Source organism: Helianthus annuus, chromosome 6, assembly GCF_002127325.2.
Source record: "Helianthus annuus cultivar XRQ/B chromosome 6, HanXRQr2.0-SUNRISE, whole genome shotgun sequence".
Lineage (NCBI taxonomy): Eukaryota > Viridiplantae > Streptophyta > Magnoliopsida > Asterales > Asteraceae > Helianthus > Helianthus annuus.
In genome coordinates this window covers 22001943-22023148 of record NC_035438.2, presented here as the reverse complement: position 1 = coordinate 22023148, position 21206 = coordinate 22001943, and the positions used below count along the sequence as shown (strand labels likewise).

The following is a 21206-nucleotide window of genomic DNA, read 5'->3' as shown; positions in this document are numbered from 1 at the left end:
TCGTTTATTAATATAACCAGAAAACTTAGATTATATTTTAATGTTTAATTAGCATTATTATGTGACAACCGGTAATTTACGCCTTTAATTACACGATTAACAGATGTTTAAAACGATAATAACCGGTGTTTGTGATGCGAACTAACTTAATTAGGCCCTTGGAGTGCCAAGGAACGTCTATTTGACTTTACAGTGCATGTATGACGATCTGCGAAATATTAAACGGTAACGAACTGAAACCGAACAAAATACTGACAACGCCGACAAGTATGAATTTTATACGAGTATTTTATATTTATAAAGCTAGTTTTACGAATTTATCGGGCTTTCGTATGCCACAAAGCGCAAACGTAAATGAGAAACGCGACTGCAGGAACGCACCTGCAACGAAACGGAAGTATCGGAGACGCATATTACCTTTAAAACTGAGATTTTACGATATATTTTGCTTCGTGATTAAATTTTAATAACCGTAGTCGAAATTGTATCGAAAAACGGATTGAAACGGCGAACGACGCAACTTTACGCAATTATTATCGTAAACGACAAGCAAACACACCAAACGCGACTACCGACTCTATTTTTCATAATTTGATCCTAAAATTTTATTCTACAACGTTACGGAGTGTTCGGGTTTTAAAAAATGGTTCGTAAATAAGTTCGGGCCACTTAAACGCACGAGATTAGGCTTGTGGGCCTTGGGCCCAAGCCCAAAGCCCACTAAAACAACCCTAAGTATAAAAGAGTTATTAACCCTAATTCTACACTATGTGCAGCCGTTCCCAAAGATGTTTCCCTCCCAAACCCCCTGCATCTTATCTTCTCCATTTATCTTTAAAGAAAACCCTAACAATCTCACCTACAACACAAGGTTCTTCACCTATACACCTCATACATAACCCAAACATCTCATTTCACTACCCCGCCTCCCCTTCGGTTCCCTGTAACCCGACAAAACGGAGCACCTCCGGTCGGTTCACCGGCCACACCCCCTTCGACTCCCCCTTTTCCGGCTCACAGCGGCGGTCTTTATCTCCGACCGATAAACTTCACGGTAAACCCTCACCATCACTCGTCTCTTCTCTGTATTTCTTTTTTTTTATGTTTAATTCATCTTATTCATTTGAATCAAAGTGGGTTAGGGAAAAAGTTCAATATGGATGGTTGCATATCCGACTTTATTTTGATGGAAGGACTGATATGACGAAATATTGTTGTTATTGATGTCCTGTTTGCGGCATCAATGGAGAAGTTGTTGACATGTTGCTTGGCACCTCCACTTCAACCATCCGTGTGTCGGATATGCAAGCAAGAATGAATCTACGTTGCTATTTGGATTTAGATTTCGATTGGGAATGCGATTCAGATTTGTGTTCGGATGGCTTTGAAGTTATGCCCAAGATAAATTTATGTTTGTAAATTTGTGAATGCAATTCAGATTTAGATTTCGATTGGGAATGCGATTCAGATTTGTTTGTAAAGTTGTATAAATTTATGATTAATGTTATTGAATTTTTATAGTTTTTAGTTTTATTTGCTTTTGTATCCGATCTCTCGGATGTTTTATAAATAGAATAAAACTAGAAAAAACATTAAATTTCGTGACAATTGTGTAGCAAAAATAAAAAATTAACTTCCGTTAAATGGGTAGGAAAATGCGTAGAAAATGTGTAGCAATTTGTGACAGCCCTTTTCTGTTAGAAATGAGTAGGAAAATGCGTAGAAAATGTGTAAAGAAACCAGTTTCCTACGAGTGGTTTTACTACATATGCATTTCGTCACAAATTCGTAGAAAATTAAATTTCGTGACAATTGTGTAGCAAAAATTAAAAATTAACTTCCGTTAAATGGGTAGGAAAATGCGTAGAAATTGTGTAGCAATTTGTGACAGGCCTTTTCCGTCAGAAATGGGTAGGAAAATGCAGAGAAAATACGTAAGAAACCAGTTTCCTACGAGTGGTTTTCCTACATATGCATTTCGTCACAAATTCATAAAAAATCGCGAGTTGTGACGCATTTTCTAGGGAAAATGGTGTCAGAAATTTTAATTTTTCTAGTAGTGTACTAAATAATAAAACAATATATCTTTAAAAACCTCTTTTATTGCAAGGATTAAATAAATATAATTTTATATATTAAATAATAAAAAGTTATATCTATAAGAACCGCATTGTACCGGTTGAATAAATATAATTTTATATAGCAAATAAAAAAGTTATATCGTTAAAACCACGTGTATTACACAGGTTGAGTAAATGTAATATTGTTTACCAAATAATAAAATAATACATCTTTAAAAAACCTCATTTATTACACGGGTTTAATAAATATCTATTATCTATATTAAAACAAAACACTTTGGTGCCACTTGGCATTATTTTAATCCTATTATTGCCACCTGGCCTTCTATCATTCCTTCTTGAATCAATTTGAGCGGTAAAACCACACAATGCGTCCGCTCTTTTTTCAGCAGCTTTCTTTAAACCCTAATTTCAGTTTCATATCCTGCCTCTTTCCATCCTCTATCTTTTTCTCTTTCTTGTGCGTTCAGTCCTTCATCTACCTAACCCTAATCACTATCCCATTCCATCTACAGTCAATAAGACCCTATATGTCTTTGATTCATCGATTGTAACCTTCGAGTTTGGAATATATGAGTATACAACCCAAGAAATAAAGAGAGAAGGAGATGCGATAGTGGCCAGGAACAGGGGTTAAAGCGATGTCAGATCAATCATCTAGGGTTCTGACCGAGGATTTCAAGCGTTGAGCTGTAATCCGGGTTCTAAATTTCAAGGTAATTCAAAGGTTCTTCAAGATCTCTGGGTTTCAATTCTTTTAAGATTTTTGGGCGTTTTTAATCCGTTAATGTTGATCTTAATTGTTATTTGTAGTTGAAAGATGGAAAGGGATTTCATGGGTTTGAATTCAAAAGATTTAATGGGTAATTGTGTTTCTTATCAAGCCTAGAGAATTGAATACCTTATGTTTATTTAATGATTTGATCACAGAAATTCTTTATTATTCGATAAACCACCCTTGGATTTAGGCTGATAGTGTAGCGCCACTTAAACCGCTTTGCTCTGTTGTCGAATCTCAATTGAAGCGATTTGTTTCCTAGAACATAATTAAGAAGATTTCAATAGAAGTAAGTTTTGTTAACACAACACTTAAGTATTGTGATGTGAAAGTTTTTAAGACTAGCAACCTAAATTATGTGAGATGAATGATATCCTGGATTAAAAAAACCACCTGGTATAGATCCGTGGGGGTTGGCAAAGTCAATATTTGTCGAGATACGACCATATTGGCACAATTTCAGAAGTTTTAACCAAGTGTGAAGTTTATTTGTATTGTTCTTACAGGTGACTATTTGTATATGGTACTAGCATTCTACCACTGTTAGTGTTCATATATGTATTTGAAACTAGCATACTACCATTAATTATTTCTTTTTAAAGCTGTGATTGTTGTTGCTTGGAATGGTGCTGGAAGTTCGACCACAATATTCGATTTTGATGTTTTAAGAAAGTGCTGAGTGTCTTTATAACAACTTCGTTATTCAATCTTCGGTCAAGGTATGTAGAATATTTACTTTTAGAAGTGTTTTCTCTATTTCCTGCATATTTTTTCCAATTCTTTTTGGTCTTTAACATATTCTACATTTCATGTTGAGAAAGACCGCAAAATTTTGCTTTGATAGAGTAAGTGGACTTATTTCTTCTGTAGTTGGTTATTGAAATGTCACTAATTTGGAAGGCAAAACAATGCAATGCTTTCTATGTCAAGCTAAGATACCTGTTGAATGTTGTATCAGCTGCCATATGGGTAGTAGTTTTAATAGTTACTTTCTCTCATTTTGACGGTTATTGCCTACTTGCCACCAAACATTTTTGCTGTGGTATTGTTTCCATTTCATTTTATAATGCTCATGATGTGGTGGTCTCAGGTACAGACATCAGATTATTTGTATCCATTCATCTTTTTTTTGTGGTCTACAACTCCATTATTATTTAAGGAACACTAAGTTCAAAATTTATGAAATATGATAGCCCCACCTTTTTGTTGGAACAAAATTGCAAGAAAGCGCATTAACTCTTTTCAAATAAAGTGAATTTATGTATAATTTGTTGATACTTGGGTGCCACATTGATCTGTATGTGACCGATGTTGATTTAAAATTTCAGGTAGACAACCTTTTAGATTCTGCTAATCATTACAAAGCTGACATTTAGTTACTACTTAGAGGTTTTGTTCTCAGTACTTCAACAATCTCGGACGATGTGGATGCAGACACTGAAGACGAGAAGTACGGCGGTCGAGTGACTAACGGAAACGACGACGTATCCGGAACGTTTGCAATCACTGACTTTTCTGAACTCGATGAGTAAAATCGATGATGATTATAACGAGACGAGTAACATTTACGTAAAATTTTAGCATGGACAGTGCCAAAATCACTATTGATGGTACGCTATAACTTAAAGTTAAAACTACTTCTTTCACTATGAACCTATTTGATGCTGCCTTGCTTGCTGCAGCTGCTGCCTTCTCCCATTGTAAGTGTTTAGATATTGCGGCATTTCTCGATCAACTTTTAGGTCAAACAGTGGTCATTTTACAACTGAATTTATAAAAGTATCATCATTTTAATTTTCTATATTGTTGAATATTGCTTGAGGCTTTATATCGTTGCTGAAGTCAATTTTGAGGTTAATATTTATTAAATACCAGTTTTGTACACTGAAGTGCATGTAATATACTCAAAGCCCAAGAAGGTTGTATGATTTCAATATTTTTACAATCTTTTTAATTTTGCTTTGTAGAAGAAAAATTATGGGAATGATTTACCATCTTAAACTTTGGCTTGTAGATCTTCCTAACGGGCACTTGGCATTAATCTACGAGAGTAAGGGAATATTTTGTATAAATGCCAAAAACAACAAAGAGGAACAGGTGCGAACCCAGCTGAACCGAGTCACGGTACCTGAAGACATCGAGGATCTATAAATGCGGGCGACTCTGCTTAGCAAAGAGGAATAGGCGGAGGGCATATTTTGTAAGTAAGAGGGAGGGGGTATTTTAAACCTGTTTAGCCGCCTGCTAATACTTATTGCACATGAGTGATTAGTTTTGTTAATCCAAATTTTGATTACCTCCTCATGATCTGTAAATGCAGGCAACTCTGCTTAGCTAGCGAAAAAAGAAGACATTAATGGATTACTTGTGGGTGGTGCTTCATTAAAGGTATTACTATCTTATCTTCTTTTTTTTAGTTCATGGCCTAACGATTCATGTTTATTGTATGAACTATGAATACATTATGTTTATGGTTCGCCGGGCCGGAGAAATCAAGGTCAACCGAGATTTCCATGCTTCACCGGCCGAAGAAAACAATCTCGCTTCACCGGCGTCTATTCATATGTCGCTTCACCGGCGTCTTCGGTTCAGATATCACTTACCGAGCCTTCAATTCAATATGTCGGTTCAACTTTGCATCCTTTTACCCTTCTATTTACGAGCGGTTGAATCGCCCCATCCGTTTGAATTGAAGCCTACTTTAAGCCTCGAACTCAAAGCACACCTTTCCGACCACATTTCTTATGGGCTTTGATTGACTACTGGTGACAGCTAGGATCATAGATTCAAGATTACATGTTCTACACCCAGTTTGCTTCCAATTCGTACCACTCGCGATTAAGGTAACCATTGGTCACTAATTAACTATCTGATTTCCGGTTTTCCAACTAGATAAAATACATAGTTTTACTTTCGCCTTCCACAATCATTTTTGTTGTAACTATGATTAGAAACTGATTATTTGCAATTCAAATCACATAAATAATGTATGTTGTTTACAAGACATGGAATCATTTCATTATGTTTCAAATATGGCGCTTTTAACGTTTTTTGTATAGTCCATGTGTGGTCATGGTTACCTTAGATGTTACGCTTGATGTATTTTGCTACTCTGGCTTCAAGATGGGTATACATTTCAAAGCGGACTAGACTCACTTTATTAGTACCAGAGATGGACAAGAGATTTATACTCAGGTTAGGGTATCCTCTATTTTATTCAAGTCAATGTATGCATCAAGTTCATAAAGCAGAGCTGTTTGTTGCAAATGATTTTTTTGAAAGTAAAATAAAAGGTCAACGTTTCTTTTTTCAATTTTAACAAAAAAGTCAACAGAAATCAAAGAAAGGTTGTAGGTTTTATTTGTTTGCAATATATAGATATGGGGTGTAATATTGAATGCTGATACAACTTTTGAGCCTACGGTTGGTTTATTTTGGTTTTGTTTGAATGGGTAGTTAATAAGGCCATAGGCGATGGTTGGTATGGTTCAGGATTTGGAGAGTGTGAGATATCACAGTGGACAAGTGGAGTAATTTGTTTAACCAATAAGAACACTAGCTATACTATCATTTGTTCTTGAAAAAAATCTGTCATTTTTTTCTTTAATTTGTACTTTTAAGTCGTAACTATGATATATATTGACAATTTAACATGGATATTGTTCTATGTGAGCCTCTTTATATTCTGGCCCTGTTTCTTTTTTTCTTTTCTTTTTTTGCTTTTATTGTACAACCAAGTCGTTATTCTAGGGTATAAGTAAGATTAATGATAAATTGCTCATGTTGGTATCATCCAGATTTTAACGAGAATTCACAAGTTGGGGAGTTGTTCAAAGGCATTTGTCGTCTTTTATACGAGGTTATATTTCTCTCTTCTTTTGGGTTTAAGTATGTTTAATATTTTATTATGACATGGAAAGAAAGCAAAACTATAATCCTCAGTAGGATATTCGTTTTATGAATCTACCAAAGTGTTATGTGGTTGATGATGCATACTATAATTCTATATTAAATACCATGAAATGTGTGTTTGGTCTTTAGTTTTATTTATTCATTATTATCACAAAGTAAAACGAATTCTACATATATGATGCCAAACTCTTTTCTTACACGATTTATAAATGCCGAGATTTAGGCACAAAAACCCCAGCTTGCTTTTATGAGTATTTTGTAGTATTTTTTTTTATTAATTTTGTTATTTCTTAAGTAACAATCAAGTTCCCTCAAACATTCCAAGTTGGATTCTCAGTTATGGGTTATCAATAATTTTCACATATACATATTATGTGAGGCACTGAGGCATTATTTTGGTTTTTGAGGACATGGGTTTGATGCTCATATAATAGGGAATCGTACCTATAACATTACTTTTAGAGATCCATTCCCATTCCCTTGCATTTGACCACAAAAAACAAAAACATGGTAATTATGATTTTCATCAAAGGTTGATGCTCGGTAGTTGTCTCTTAGTAATAAATTCTTAATGGTCAGCCAATTCTTACACAAATTATTTAACTGTTAGTTCTTTTGGATTTATATTTTATTAGCAGGTCTGTGCTTCCCAACAACTTCAAGGTGGTGCTTGCTTCGTACATCAAGTCTCTCTCTCTCTCTAATTATATGTGTGTTTGGATTTAGGCGTAATGTGACAATCTTGATGAAATTTGGCATTGTAGATGATCGCAATGATGTTTGTATTGTTATTGTGTAATTAGTTCACAAGTCTACCTACAACTTCACAGCCTGTGATTAAGATTACGATAGTTTATAACTCTTCTTATAGTAAAGACATTAACATGTCAATCTTTTAATTATGTATTAACATAAATAATAATTAATATATCTCGAGATATTACATTATTTGTCTCATTGTAGTTTACTAATTTATTATTACTTGAACGGTTATTTAATTCAAACGATTACTTCAATAAATTAAACTTATTCTTTTGTGTTTTAGTCCACCCGCGAACCTCGCGGGTTCTTAAACTAGTAATTTTATATACCAAATAATAAAAATGTTACATCTTTAAAAATATGTGTATTACACGGGTTAATAAATGTAATTTTCTATACTAAATAATAAAAAATATATATCCTTAAAAAACCCTGTGTATTGTATGAATTGAATAAATCTAATTTTATATATCAGATAATAAAAAGTTATATCTTAAAAAACCTCATGTATTACACGGGTCGAATAATGTAATTTTGTATAGTAAATAATAAAAAAAGTATATCTTTAAAAAATCACGTGTATTACACGGGTTTAATAAATCTAATTTAGTTTGGAAGTGAGGCGAGAAAATCATAAAATAAATGCTTACCATTAATGATAGGTGTCACATATTAATGTTTTATTATATATTTAGATTGATATAAATAGATTATTCTATTGTAGTAAATTTGTTAACGAAGTCTCAATAAATTTAACCCTTTATTTAAAACTTGTAAATGTAACGAAGGCTCAATAGATATAACCCTTTATTTAAAACTTGTAAATGTAGAAATGATAAATAATATTAGTTAATTTTATTTTAAGTTTCATAAAATCGATTTGATACCAAACTAAACAAAACGTTCAAATATATAGTTAATATCAAGAGTAAATTACGATTTTGGCCCCTGTGATTATATCACTTTTATCCTTTTAGCCCAAAAATGATTCTTTTAACATCTGAACCCCAAACATCTTTTTTCCTAACCCTTTTGGCCCCTAACACTAATCTCATCCATTTACTTTTAGGGGCCAAAAGGGTTAGAAAAAAGACGTTGGGGTCCAAAAGGGTTAGAAAAAAAGAACTTGAGGGCTCAGATGTTAAAAAATTTCTTTTTGAACTAAAAGGGTAAAAGTGATATAACCACATGGACCAAAATCGTAATTTACTCTAACATCAAATTAGATAACTAAGTTTAAATTTGAAGTAAATAGATAAATATAAAAGTAATAATTAAACTAAATAATATTTAGTAGGAGAGTTATCTATAATTAATTTGAAAATATTAAACTAAAATAACAATTATACATAAAACATGGCTTAATATGATGACAAGTGTTCCAAAACTGGTTTCTTTTATTATATAGTATAGATATAGATTATCTTTTAAAAAAGTTAATTTCATGAAAGTTATCTTGTCTTTAATTTCTTTAATTTTGTTTTGATGTACTAAATGCACCCCGTCTTTCCAACTAGTTGTAGCCTTTTCTCTCACACTAGATGTAAAATCCGTGTAAAAACATGGGTGGATTTTAGAAAATTTACACACCACATTTTATTAAACAAAAATCACCATGACATAATATGTCATAAAAAAACCGAAACAACTTTCCTTAAACTAAGCTCCTAAGTTCCAAATCGTGGCTTGAACCGTTAGACTACCAAAACTAAACTGTGAGCTGAATCGTACAAATTTCATAGCGATCAATCAGCCGACTTGCTTCTGTTGAGCAGTTTGGTCGGTTCAACAGTTTATGAACACCTCCCATGTATTGGATCTTATATGCACGCAAAGGCAACCATATATTATATTATCAATACACTTGGTAACAAAGTAAAAAACTTAAAATCCATTATTTGTATATCAGTGCTTCCCTTATTAAACAAAAGAATTCAGCAAAGTAAACCGATTGCGCACAATAATAAAGACAAAAAAACAAAGCACAAGTTTGGAACTGCACATTAGTTCAAAATGCAACACCTATCTTCTTACAAGCAAATACAATGAAACACTACTAAACTCAAATATAACTATCAAGTTCCAAGACAAAAAGACAAAAGCTGAGGTGTGATTAATGGGAATAAATAACTCCAGTTTTTACTTGAATGGTTGGCTCTGGTATGCAATAGTTTTTTCCTTGTAACTAACATAAAAGATTATATATTCCGAACACAAGCATTTTCACAAACAGTTGGTGAGCACATGACATAAATTGCAAACTCATAAAATTCTTGCTGAAACAAAAAATTACAAGATTGGACCGAAGGTAACTTGTAAGAAACATAACTGAAACAAAGATAAATGAAATTGCATATTAGCTTGCATGCTAATCATATTGAACATATATATAAGGATTCATAAGAGCAATATACCCATAGCATCACTCTGAACCCAAGATAATTAGGTTTCAGAAAAATACAATTCAAGAAATAAAGGATGTCCCTTTCTAGAATGCAGATGAAAACTGGTCCATGTCCCAAAATTGAATTGAAGGCATACAGAAAATGCATGAGTGCCCAAAGTTCGTAATGCCATCTGAATAAGTGTTCCAAACCATATGTAGTTGGCTTAGCATAATATAGTGCTCTATGAGAACGTTATACAAAACTTGAAAGGTATTAACCAATCAAGAAGCTTATATAGACTATAAGGAAATCTATGTAGCTAGGCATTTATCTCAATCCAACCCTAACATAATCTGTTTAGATTCATAGGAAAAATGACTTTTTCAACTTGAACCCACTTAGACTCAACCTATCCTTTTGCATGAAAAAATAAAATAAAATAAAAGATGTAACAAAAATACATACCACATCCCAAGCCTTCCCATGTGCAAGGCGTAGATAAACAGGAGCCTTTAGGTTTACAAATGAGATATAAGATTTGAAATGCCTACCAGTTTGGGCTTGTAATCCAAAAATAATAAATTGTCAAAGGAATATTTGGGTTATTCATGTACACTTCTATAGTTCCATTACGGGTAATATACAACATATACATAAGGATCGTTTAAACAACTAATGGATTTATATAATAACCCATCATATTTCTAAACACCTTTAAACCAGTTGATCAAAGACTTTGAGATTCTGATAAACCTTTTTGATGTAGTCAACGTAATAACGTCCAAATCATGTAGTTCAATTCCTAGTTATCAAGTGACGACCACGCGAAATAGCCCAGAACCTCACACCTATCTTCTCTGCAATGATCGGTTTTTTAGTAGATTTAATTAATAATTTACAAAACTAATACAATTCAATTGAATGACGTTTAGTGTTTGGGTACCTAATAGAAGTTGATAGGTTTGATAAATAGTCCATGTGGTACTTTATCCTTTTTACATATGGAGTGCTTCATGTAAATCTATATGGACTTTGTTCGGGTCATCCATACCTGCATTTAATCCGTTTTCTTTTTCGTTTACATGTTTGATTAGTTAGAGATTCCTATCACCTGACCAAGATTATATTATTATCATTCATTAATAGATTATATAGTTGTAAAAGCTATTTTGTTAAAAGGATATTTGATTTCTTTCAAATGATCATTTTAGGATGTCGAAAGCATTGAAGTACATTCAAGCTGTCTCATTGTTACCTAAGTTCATATATTTTACCCAAACTTTCAACCCATTTACCCTGTACTACTTGAGACACTAACCTAAATTAATGCATTTTCGAGTAAACGGATCGATTTGGTCGTAGAACCAATATGTAAAAGGACACATTCAAAAACATAACACATAAATATAATAATTGGTTAATAATAATATACTTGTTTCTGATACCTGTGTCCCTTAGGCCAAGTCTCAAGGTATAGTGAGGACAGTCGCCTTAAAAGCAGTCTTCATATGACATTTAGGGAACAATTAATATAAAATTTGAAATTATTATACGACATAATCGTGTGTATATGGAATAATCTTTGTAAGAACAGGAAGGACTTGCATAGAGTTAAAAAAAAACTACCAGAACCCGCTGAAGCAACCTACTTGACAGAGGAGGTCGTTCACGAGGATAGTGTTTGGAAAAAAATGATGTATAATGTAAAAAACATAATCCAAAGATTGAAAATTGCAACAAATGCTAAACGTGAAGGTGAAAAACCATGGAAAATAAATGTAATAAAGAAGGTAAGTAATAGACTACACCATGATGGTTCCAATAGTCGCTGATGCTCTTGCAGTTGCATACTCTCCTTCACCAAATCAATCATTTATTAATGTTTCAAGTTCATATAAAAGTTAATATATGAAGTTAATCATGTTAAAAGAAACTGTAAATACGCAACTTTAGTTAACGATTTTGTTGAAGCTAGTATGAAACTAACTATTCCTCTAAATAATTAAATAATCATAAGTTGAATCTGTTAATCCAAACAACAAAATCTGATTATTTGGACTTCAGATAATCAGTTTCAAAAAAGCAATTTTTATTTACAAACTGGCCAAAATTTCATGAAGAGTCTATTCATGTATTGCATTTGAACAAATTCCTAATTATCTTAAGAGAGTTCATATAAAAAACAACAATGAATGTTTTTTGTGGAATTACAAACTATGCTACTTAATTACAAACTTGTAGCTCTTAACCCACAAATATTAGATAAATAAGTGTAATACCAACTTACTTCTGATAGATCTTCTGCCAACCTCACTGAATGCGTGAATGCACTATGTCTGTAGCTCCCGTCTTGTATCGAGTCTTAGTTTAATGTTGATTGTATGTAATTGTATGTTAGTCGTTAGAACTGAAAGGTTTTGTCATGTATTAGTCCCTTCGTACGAAGGGACATCTTAGTCAGTTTGTATGAAGTCAAGACTCACACCCCGATTCGTAGCTATGTATGCCTTTGTACGAAGCCACACAGTCTATATATAGGGGTGTTGGGTTCTTAGTTTAGACAACTTTTGGGCAATTGATGCGAAGCTCTGTCCAATCTTCTCCAGGATTTGTACATCTTTCAATATAAACGAGAAGAACATTTAACGGTGTCTGTGTGATCATTATGTCAATCTATGTCATGGATTTCGCACTTGCACGTAGATTCTAGATCCGGTCGGAGCGTTCAAGAACTGAACACAATCCTCACAGAATGCTCCCACTTCTTATCCAATCTCTTCATTCTAGTATATGGTTCAATCATTAAACTCGGTCGAAAAAAAATAGTTTACTATTCATAAATGTTAAATGAATAAGTGCGATACAACCAGAAAAAAAACCCTAGCCTCAAACAATTTGCTCGATACCAAAACCCTTCCATCCTCCAACCAGAAAAAAAAACCCTAGGTTTCGAACACATTTGAACATCAATAAGCATCAATAATCAACCGTTAAACCTTAGAATTAGGCAAATAGGCATAGAAATTTCAATTTCATGTAAAACAATCAAATAATAAATACTTAATCACACCAACCAGTTGTGAAAATTCTTTGTTTCAGCAAGAAACATAACTGAAAGAAAAAGAAAAAGGAAAAGAAATTCATACGAATCAGTATTCAATTTCATCATCAAACTGCAAACTCATAAAAGGTGTTACTTTTAGGGTTTCCTGACAGAATCGAGATGCGACCTGCGATGACTTTTAGGGTTGAAGAAGCAAAGACCTTCGATGGCTTCTACACAATACAACACTGACGGAGACGAAAAAAAGAAGCAAGATCTGCGATGGCTCTCCTCTCTCCGTATTCTTCCATCTGACCGTGCATGATGCTGAGACTGAGTGTGATTGTTGTTGAACTCGGAAAACAAGCAGATGATTATTTGGTTTGGAAGATGGAGTGTTACAGTCTTTTTTGAAGATGAAAAGTGAGTTCTGGAGTGTCACACCCCGACCGCGTAAAACAACAACCGCGACGGAAACGTCGGGGAGTGTCGTAACAGAATCATTGTTTCACAACACATGGTAATTGAAGTTTTGTTTTATTGAATTAAAATGTTTACATTGTCTAAGAAATTACAGAAGCATAACATGAATTAAACTGTCTTTCATAGTTTTAAGTCACTAAGGCCCTCGTCCGATCCTATGTTTGCATCATGATCATCTAACAATAGTACCTGAAACACATGTGAAAATAGGTACGTCAGCATAAAAATGCTTGTGAGATTCATAGGTTTTGTTGGTGAAGGATTCATGACTTGTAGTTAAAAGAAATGTTTAACAAAAGTAGTCATGAACCTTATAAAATGTTTTTGTTTATGAAATCATACGAAACTTGATAAGAAATCGGTTGATATAAATGAATAATGCATGGTTAAATAAATAACCAAGTAAAAATGATTTTTGTACAAAATGTGTCGTTTGTAAAATAATGGCTTGTGAAAATATGTTATTTGTATAAAATGTATCATGTTTTTGTTGAAATGATTTAAATAACGTTACGATATATAATATCATAAAAGCACTTATATATAGGAAGTACCAGCGGCGTATCCACCATGTTTTTATCATATTACACACGCCTCGTTATGTAAATCACTTATCATTAACCACCAAAATGTCTTGTTTAAACCGATGACAAAATGTTTATGTGTAAACAATATCGAATGTAAATCATATCTTGTATAATCAAATGTTATGTATGGCAAGTAAAAAGTAACTACTCAAACCATATGTATAATGTTTATGTGTAATCAAATGAAATGTATGGTGAATAAAAGTATTACTCAACCCATAGGTAAAATGTACAAAACAATGTTTTTGAATAAATCATAGTTTAAGTCAAAAATTATGTTTTGCAAAATAAATGCTTTACTGATAAGAACATTTATGTGGTAATGTTTATCGTATACATCCAAGCCTTGAGACTGAAGGACAAACCCTTAACAAGTTAAAGGTTTATCAAAATATTTTCGAATTCCGTCATTCCTTACGTCCAAACAAACCTAGGATTCTAGGAATGGGGGTTGTCAATTCCCTATGGTACCACTACATACTACCGAGCGGCATGATCGGTGTTAATGAACGTATTTTAGTTTCGTTAAACAAACCAAATGTTATAGCAAATGTAAGCATGTTATATGAAAATAATGCTAAGTAAATATACAAAGCAGAAATGTTTATGAAATCAATGTGCTAGCATGTTAATTAAACATACATAGCATAAACATAGATGAAATCATGTACTATATGTGTACTACATGAATATAGCAAGCATATGTTATAAAAGCACGAAAAGCACGAAAGTAACAAGTAGGCACATGTGTTTCTGTCACACCCCTATTTCCACGTGTGTCACCGGTGGGCCCGGTGGGGGATTACCGTGACGATGTTGGCAACAATATAGTCAAACCACACAATTATATAATGCACAGCGGAAGCATAAGATAAATATATAAATTTCAACCTCTGATCATAATATCAATGTATTACAGAGTTGAGTATCCACAGTGGATCGAAAATAAAAGTAAGGTATTGTTCCATTAGATACTGCAATCAAGCTTGCGAGGCTTATCCCGACGCTAGGGAGCTAATACCAGCCAATTACGTTTAGGTACCTGCACTTAATCTTTTTGGGGAAAATACGTCAGTTTACACTGGTAAATACATTCAACTGACACATTTGAAAATGTTTATTAAAATTGATTTGAATGCACAAGGCACAAACTCTTTTATAACTTGGGAAAATTCATAATGATCTTGTGAACGTTTTACATGTTCTTTTATGCGTTTAGTAGCCCGGGTCGTGCCGGGTTAAAGATTTATAGACACACCACGTTTGCGTAAAACCGTAGTACAGAAACCAACGGCTACGTCTTTTAGTTTTAATGTCGACACTTTATACCGGGTGTACGCCTACACCGGGATGTCGATGGTCGTGGCCATTTCGTAAAATGATGCCGAGGATATCCGGGACAACGGTCATTAAACCCCCCAAAGGCTTATAAGCAACAAAACTGTTTAAATGAGCCAATCATATTATTTAGTTATCCACCTAAGCGGTGGACGAATATAGTGCTCAATCAAGCGGTATTAATATACCGTAACCCAAGCCCATATAGGGGAAATAAGTCAAAAGTATTTACCTTTGCAAGTATAAATCCTTAATTAAGATCAAGTCACCGATAGCTTTTACTGGGGCTCCTAATCTGGAACGAAGGTTTTAATTAACCTCTTAGAATCCTAACGGTCCTTATATTAGCCGTAGCTTAAACCGGTTGATTCCGATATATAGATATGGTTAATTCGCACGAAAAGGCGAAAACCGAGAATGGAGTATGATTTGGACCCAACAAGTTCAGAGACTTGTTTCATATGGGTTTATAGTTCATACTCTGGATTTTGGGGTTCAAATAGTATAATTTGACCCGTATCGGCTATTGCACGAAAACTAGTTTCATGAGCCGTACCGTGTGCGCAAATAGGCGAAACGGTTAACCATAAGAGTCGTACGCTTATTTCCTAAGTCAATATGCCTTAAAAGTATTTTGGTATCAGTAGGATACCTTCCGTAATGCCCGTAACGAGTTTAGGTTTATATTATGCCCCGTAGGGGCTTTTCGGTCATTTTAAAGACTTTAAAAGGGATTTTCGAGTTCTACAGGAAATCTGAGTTTCCCGAATAGCTTATAAAGCTTAAAATACTTTATTTATTATTTAAAACCAGTAGCAATTGGAATCGGGTCAAAAGACCTTGTAGAACTCCCGTTTTGGCCAAAAAGGGCATATTCGGTATTTACCGAACCGTAGCCATAACCGCAGGTTATGAGCAAGGTAAAAATTATTAAAAATCTTTAAAATTCCCAAAATATTATTTTACCACAGTGGGTAAAAGTTTTGGTGACGAAAACTTGGGTTAGATGGGCGTTATGCTAATTGCGCCGTTAATTACAAAACTTTCTTAAAAGTGTGCCTTTTAGCATAACTCTCATTCTAGACCTCGGATTGACGTGAAACTTTAAGGACATGCTTATAATTTAATAAGCAAGGTTTTGGTCCATTCACGTGTCCGAAATACTCGTTTTAATTTTAAAAGGCCGTTACGGTCAACTTTTAGGCGAATGACGGAAATGCGCTAAAGACTTGGATAACTCATGAACCGACCACAGAGGCGTATACCAACATGTGACCTGGTCCTAAGAGAGTCCTAAGGTATATTCATACCTCACTAAAACGGGTCAGAACTGAAGTCAAAGCAAAAGTCAAACTTTTGCGACATTCGGCTCCGAACCGGTTCTATATAGTAAATGATCGATTCAAACGAGCGCAAACATGTTTATATACATATTATCATGTTTTATGATTGTCAAAACAGGTTCCATAACATATATATCACAGATTATGCTTAAATTGCTAAAATAGCTTTCTGTTGACTTTTTAACCGCGCGTTTGACTCGATATTTGACATAGTTAGAGTGGTGATCAGGGGGAACCATTTTAGAGGTTTAATACCCACATAAATACCAACTCATAACCATTTTTGATTCGTCATAAGACTGAATCATTTGCAAGATATTGCAATGACAACCGTTAGTTACGACGGTTGCGTTTTTAGGCTATAACTATGGAAATGTGAAACCAAAATGGTTATGAACGACTTACAGAAGTTAACTCTTGATGAGAGAACAGAAGGGAAAGCTAGAGAGCTCTTGAATGATCAGATATAAGTGTTTTTGAGTTGTGTGAATTGTTATGCTTAAGGCATGCTATTTATAGCCAATGCCAAGCTTTGTTGATCATTGCAAGCACTACCATCTGACCAGAGGTAATGGTAGGTGTCCCCTAAGTGATATGGGTCATTTGTAGGGTGCCCATGCCTCTTTGTTTGTGGTTTGATCGTTCACAAGTTCCAAAAGTCAAGAAAACACAACTTTTCTGCATCTGGGCACTTTACGCGGCCCGCATGAGAGTTCCATGCCATTTTAACGCGGGTCGCCTAAAGTTCAAAAATCAGACGCGAAATAGAGGAGGCTCGCGGCCCGCCTCAACTTATGTTGAAACCTTACGCGGGTCGCCTAAGGTTATATTTTCTGAATTTTTAAATCTTTTTGTAATTATTACAGAATCTGGCCATTAATAACGAAATCTTTCGTAATGATTCGCCTGACCTTTCGGTTTTGAAGGGGTAACTTTGCGGTTTGGCCCTCGGTTATTTACCGATAGGGGCCTCGTGTTCATTACCCGCATTATTAAGTCCCCGGTTTATTTATTAATTATATTGGAAAGCCTTAACTTTCGCTGTTGACGCTTTTAACCCTTCTTCTACGAATTCGATCGTAACTTTCTCGTTTCATATCGAAACTCCGTGAAATTCATATATATTATTTTAGTGAGGGTATAATACCGTTACAAAGTCTTTGGAACGTTAAAGGGTCACTCAGAGGTATTATTAAACATGTTGACACAGTTAACCCCTGTAGTTTGTAATCTCTCACTTTCTTCCGCGTTTTATTTTTGTACGATCTATAATTTATTCGTTTGAAGGTTTAAGCATTATTTAGGGATACTATACAGTATATTTACCCTTGTTGACATTTATAACCCTCGAATTTATATATACTTTCAAGGTTTGTCAAAATTAGTCCTTTATTTATTATAGATGCCACGTGTAATCAAATGACACGTGTTAACACATCATTGGACACAAAATTTCGAGGTGTTACATCCTCACCCCCTTAAAATAAATCTCGACCCGAGATTTACTCAAATAAATAGGGGTATTTTTCTTTCATTGTAGCTTCGACTTCCCACGTATATTCGGGACCTCTACGAGCATCCCATTTGACCTTTACAATCGGTACGTGCTTTCTGCGAAGCTTCTTCACCTGTCGATCTTCAATCGACAAGGGTTTTTCTATAAACTTTAAGCTCTCATCTATATGCACATCTGTGTGTGGAATCACCAACGACTCGTCGGCGAAGCACTTTTTGAGATTGCAGATGTGGAACACATTGTGAATTCCATTGAGCTCTTCAGGCAAGTTTAGTTTATAGGCAACTGATCCGACTCGTTCAATGACCTCAAAAGGCCCTATGTATCTCGGACTCAGCTTGCCCTTCTTGCCGAAACGCATCACCCCCTTCCAGGGTGACACCTTAAGTAATACCTTTTCACCCACTTCGAAGTGAAAATCCTTACGCTTTGGATCAGCGTAGCTCTTCTGCCTATCGCGGGCAGCCTTGAGACGTTCCCGGATCTGGACAATCTTGTCCGTCGTCTGGAAAACAATCTCTGGTCCCGATAATTGGACCTCTCCTACTTCCGCCCAACAAACAGGCGATCTGCATTTCCTACCATATAATGCCTCAAAAGGCGCAGCCTTTATGCTGGTGTGGTAGCTATTATTATAGGAGAATTCGATCAGGGGTAGATTTTTATCCCAGTTACCACCTAAATCGATCGCACATGCACGAAGCATGTCTTCTAGCGTTTGGATAGTACGCTCACTTTGACCGTCCGTCTGTGGATGGTAAGCCGTACTAAAGTTTAAACGCGTGCCCAAAGATTGCTGGAAACTCTTCCAGAAGTGAGATGTGTATCTAGTATCCCTGTCGGAAATAATAGACACAGGTATGCCGTGTAAGGCTACAATCTTATCAACATAAAGTTGGGCTAACATATCGGAGCTATACGTCTCCTTGATGGGTAGAAAATGAGCTGATTTAGTCAGCCTATCGACTATGACCCATATTGTATCATTTCCTTTCCTGGTCTTGGGTAACTTGGTTATGAAATCCATAGTTACGCATTCCCACTTCCACTCGGGAAGTTCAGGCTGTTGTAGCAAGCCAGACGGCTTTTGGTGCTCGGCTTTGACTTGAGCACAAGTCAAGCACTTTGCTACATGGGCGGCTACAGACTTTTTCAAGCCTATCCACCAATAATTTGCCTTTAAGTCTTGGTACATTTTATCAGCACCAGGATGGACTGAGTATTTGGAACTATGGGCTTCCTGGAGAACAACATCACGTAGTCCCCCATAAATCGGAACCCATATACGTCCATTCAGCCTAAGAATTCCATCCTTGCTAAGAGTCAACTGCTTTTCAGTTACTCCCAGCTTTTCATTAGGATAATTAGCTTCCAACACAGCCTCTCGCTGTGCAGCCAAAATCCTTTCTATCAAATTATTCTTAACCTCAATGCTCTTGGCATTGATTCGTATGGGTTTTACCCTTTCTTTCCTGCTCAATGCATCGGCGACTACATTCGCCTTGCCGGGATGGTACCTGATTTCACAGTCATAATCATTCAGGGTTTCCATCCAACGGCGTTGCCTCATGTTTAACTCTTTCTGGTTGAACAGGTGCTGGAGGCTTTTGTGATCAGAATAAATCACAAATTTAATGCCATAAAGGTAGTGCCTCCACAACTTAAGTGCAAATACAACGGCACCCAACTCCAAATCATGGGTGGTGTAATTCTTTTCATGCACCTTTAATTGCCTGGAAGCATAGGCAATCACCTTGCCCTTCTGCATAAGAACACACCCCATGCCTGTGTGTGATGCATCGCAGTAAACTACGAATTCATCTGTACCTTCCGGTAATGTCAACACAGGTGCATTGCTTAGCTTTTGCTTCAGTATTTCGAAGGACTCTTGCTGCTTCGGGCCCCAAATGTACTTTTCTTTCTTTTTGGTCAAGGAAGTCAAGGGCGCAGCAATCCTTGAAAAATTTTCAATAAATCTCCGGTAGTATCCTGCTAATCCCAGGAAACTACGGATTTCGGTAGGCGTCTTTGGCTCTTGCCAGTTCATGACTGCCTCTACCTTAGCGGGATCCACTTGGATACCACGCTCGCTCACAACGTGTCCTAAAAATTGAACCTCTCTTAGCCAGAATTCACATTTCGAGAATTTGGCGTAGAGTTTCTCACGCTGTAGTAATTCGAGAATGCAACGAAGGTGCTTCTCGTGGTCAGCTTGGTTCTTGGAATAGATAAGGATATCGTCAATGAAGACTATGACGAATTTGTCCAAGTACGGCTTGCAAACGCGATTCATGAGATCCATGAATGCAGCCGGTGCATTTGTGAGCCCAAAAGGCATCACTAGGAACTCGTAATGACCATAGCGAGTCCTAAATGCAGTCTTGTGTATATCTTCATCTCTGACCCTTAGTTGATGATAACCCGACCTTAAGTCGATCTTGGAGAAGTAGCTTGCTCCTTGCAGCTGGTCGAACAGATCATCGATCCTTGGTAAAGGATATCTATTCTTTATGGTAACTTTATTTAATTCTCGATAGTCGATGCACAACCGCATCGATCCGTCCTTCTTCTTTACAAATAGGACAGGAGCTCCCCAGGGAGATGAACTAGGTCTAATAAAACCTTTCGCCAGCAGTTCATCCAACTGGGTCCTCAGTTCTTTCATTTCCGTTGGCGCTAGTCTGTAAGGTGCTCTGGCTATCGGAGCTGCTCCGGGAATGATGTCAATTCTGAACTCCACTTGTCTATCTGGTGGCAAACCAGGTAGTTCTTCAGGAAAAACCTCGGGGTATTCAGAAATGACAGGAAGATCCTCGATCTTCGGCTTTGGTTCTTCAATTATCACCTGAGCCATGTAAATTACACAGCCTCTGTTCAAACACCTTGAAGCTTTCAGCATAGATACGTCTTCGGGCAATCCGTAATGCGTATCCCCTCGAATGGTAAGAGATTCACCACTCGGAGTCTTTAAAACTA

General features: G+C 35.5%; 2 long non-coding RNA genes across 7 annotated transcripts; both read left to right on the top strand.

Annotated features, from left to right (window-relative positions):
• Positions 1-789: 789 nt before the first annotated feature.
• LOC118479720 lies at positions 790-1605 on the top strand. The gene is made up of 2 exons (XR_004860281.1): positions 790-1054; positions 1135-1605. It is a non-coding gene; the product is annotated as an uncharacterized LOC118479720 (long non-coding RNA).
• A 2446-nt stretch (positions 1606-4051) lies between these two features.
• On the top strand, positions 4052-7617 carry LOC110881194. 6 transcript variants are annotated; one of them, XR_004860278.1, is made up of 7 exons: positions 4052-4469; positions 4542-4559; positions 4874-5059; positions 5180-5702; positions 5919-6054; positions 6657-6718; positions 7407-7617. It is a non-coding gene; the product is annotated as an uncharacterized LOC110881194 (long non-coding RNA). The 6 variants fall into 6 exon arrangements; XR_004860279.1 differs by lacking the exon at positions 4542-4559; XR_004860276.1 differs by having other exon boundaries at positions 4052-4559.
• Positions 7618-21206: the final 13589 nt, after the last annotated feature.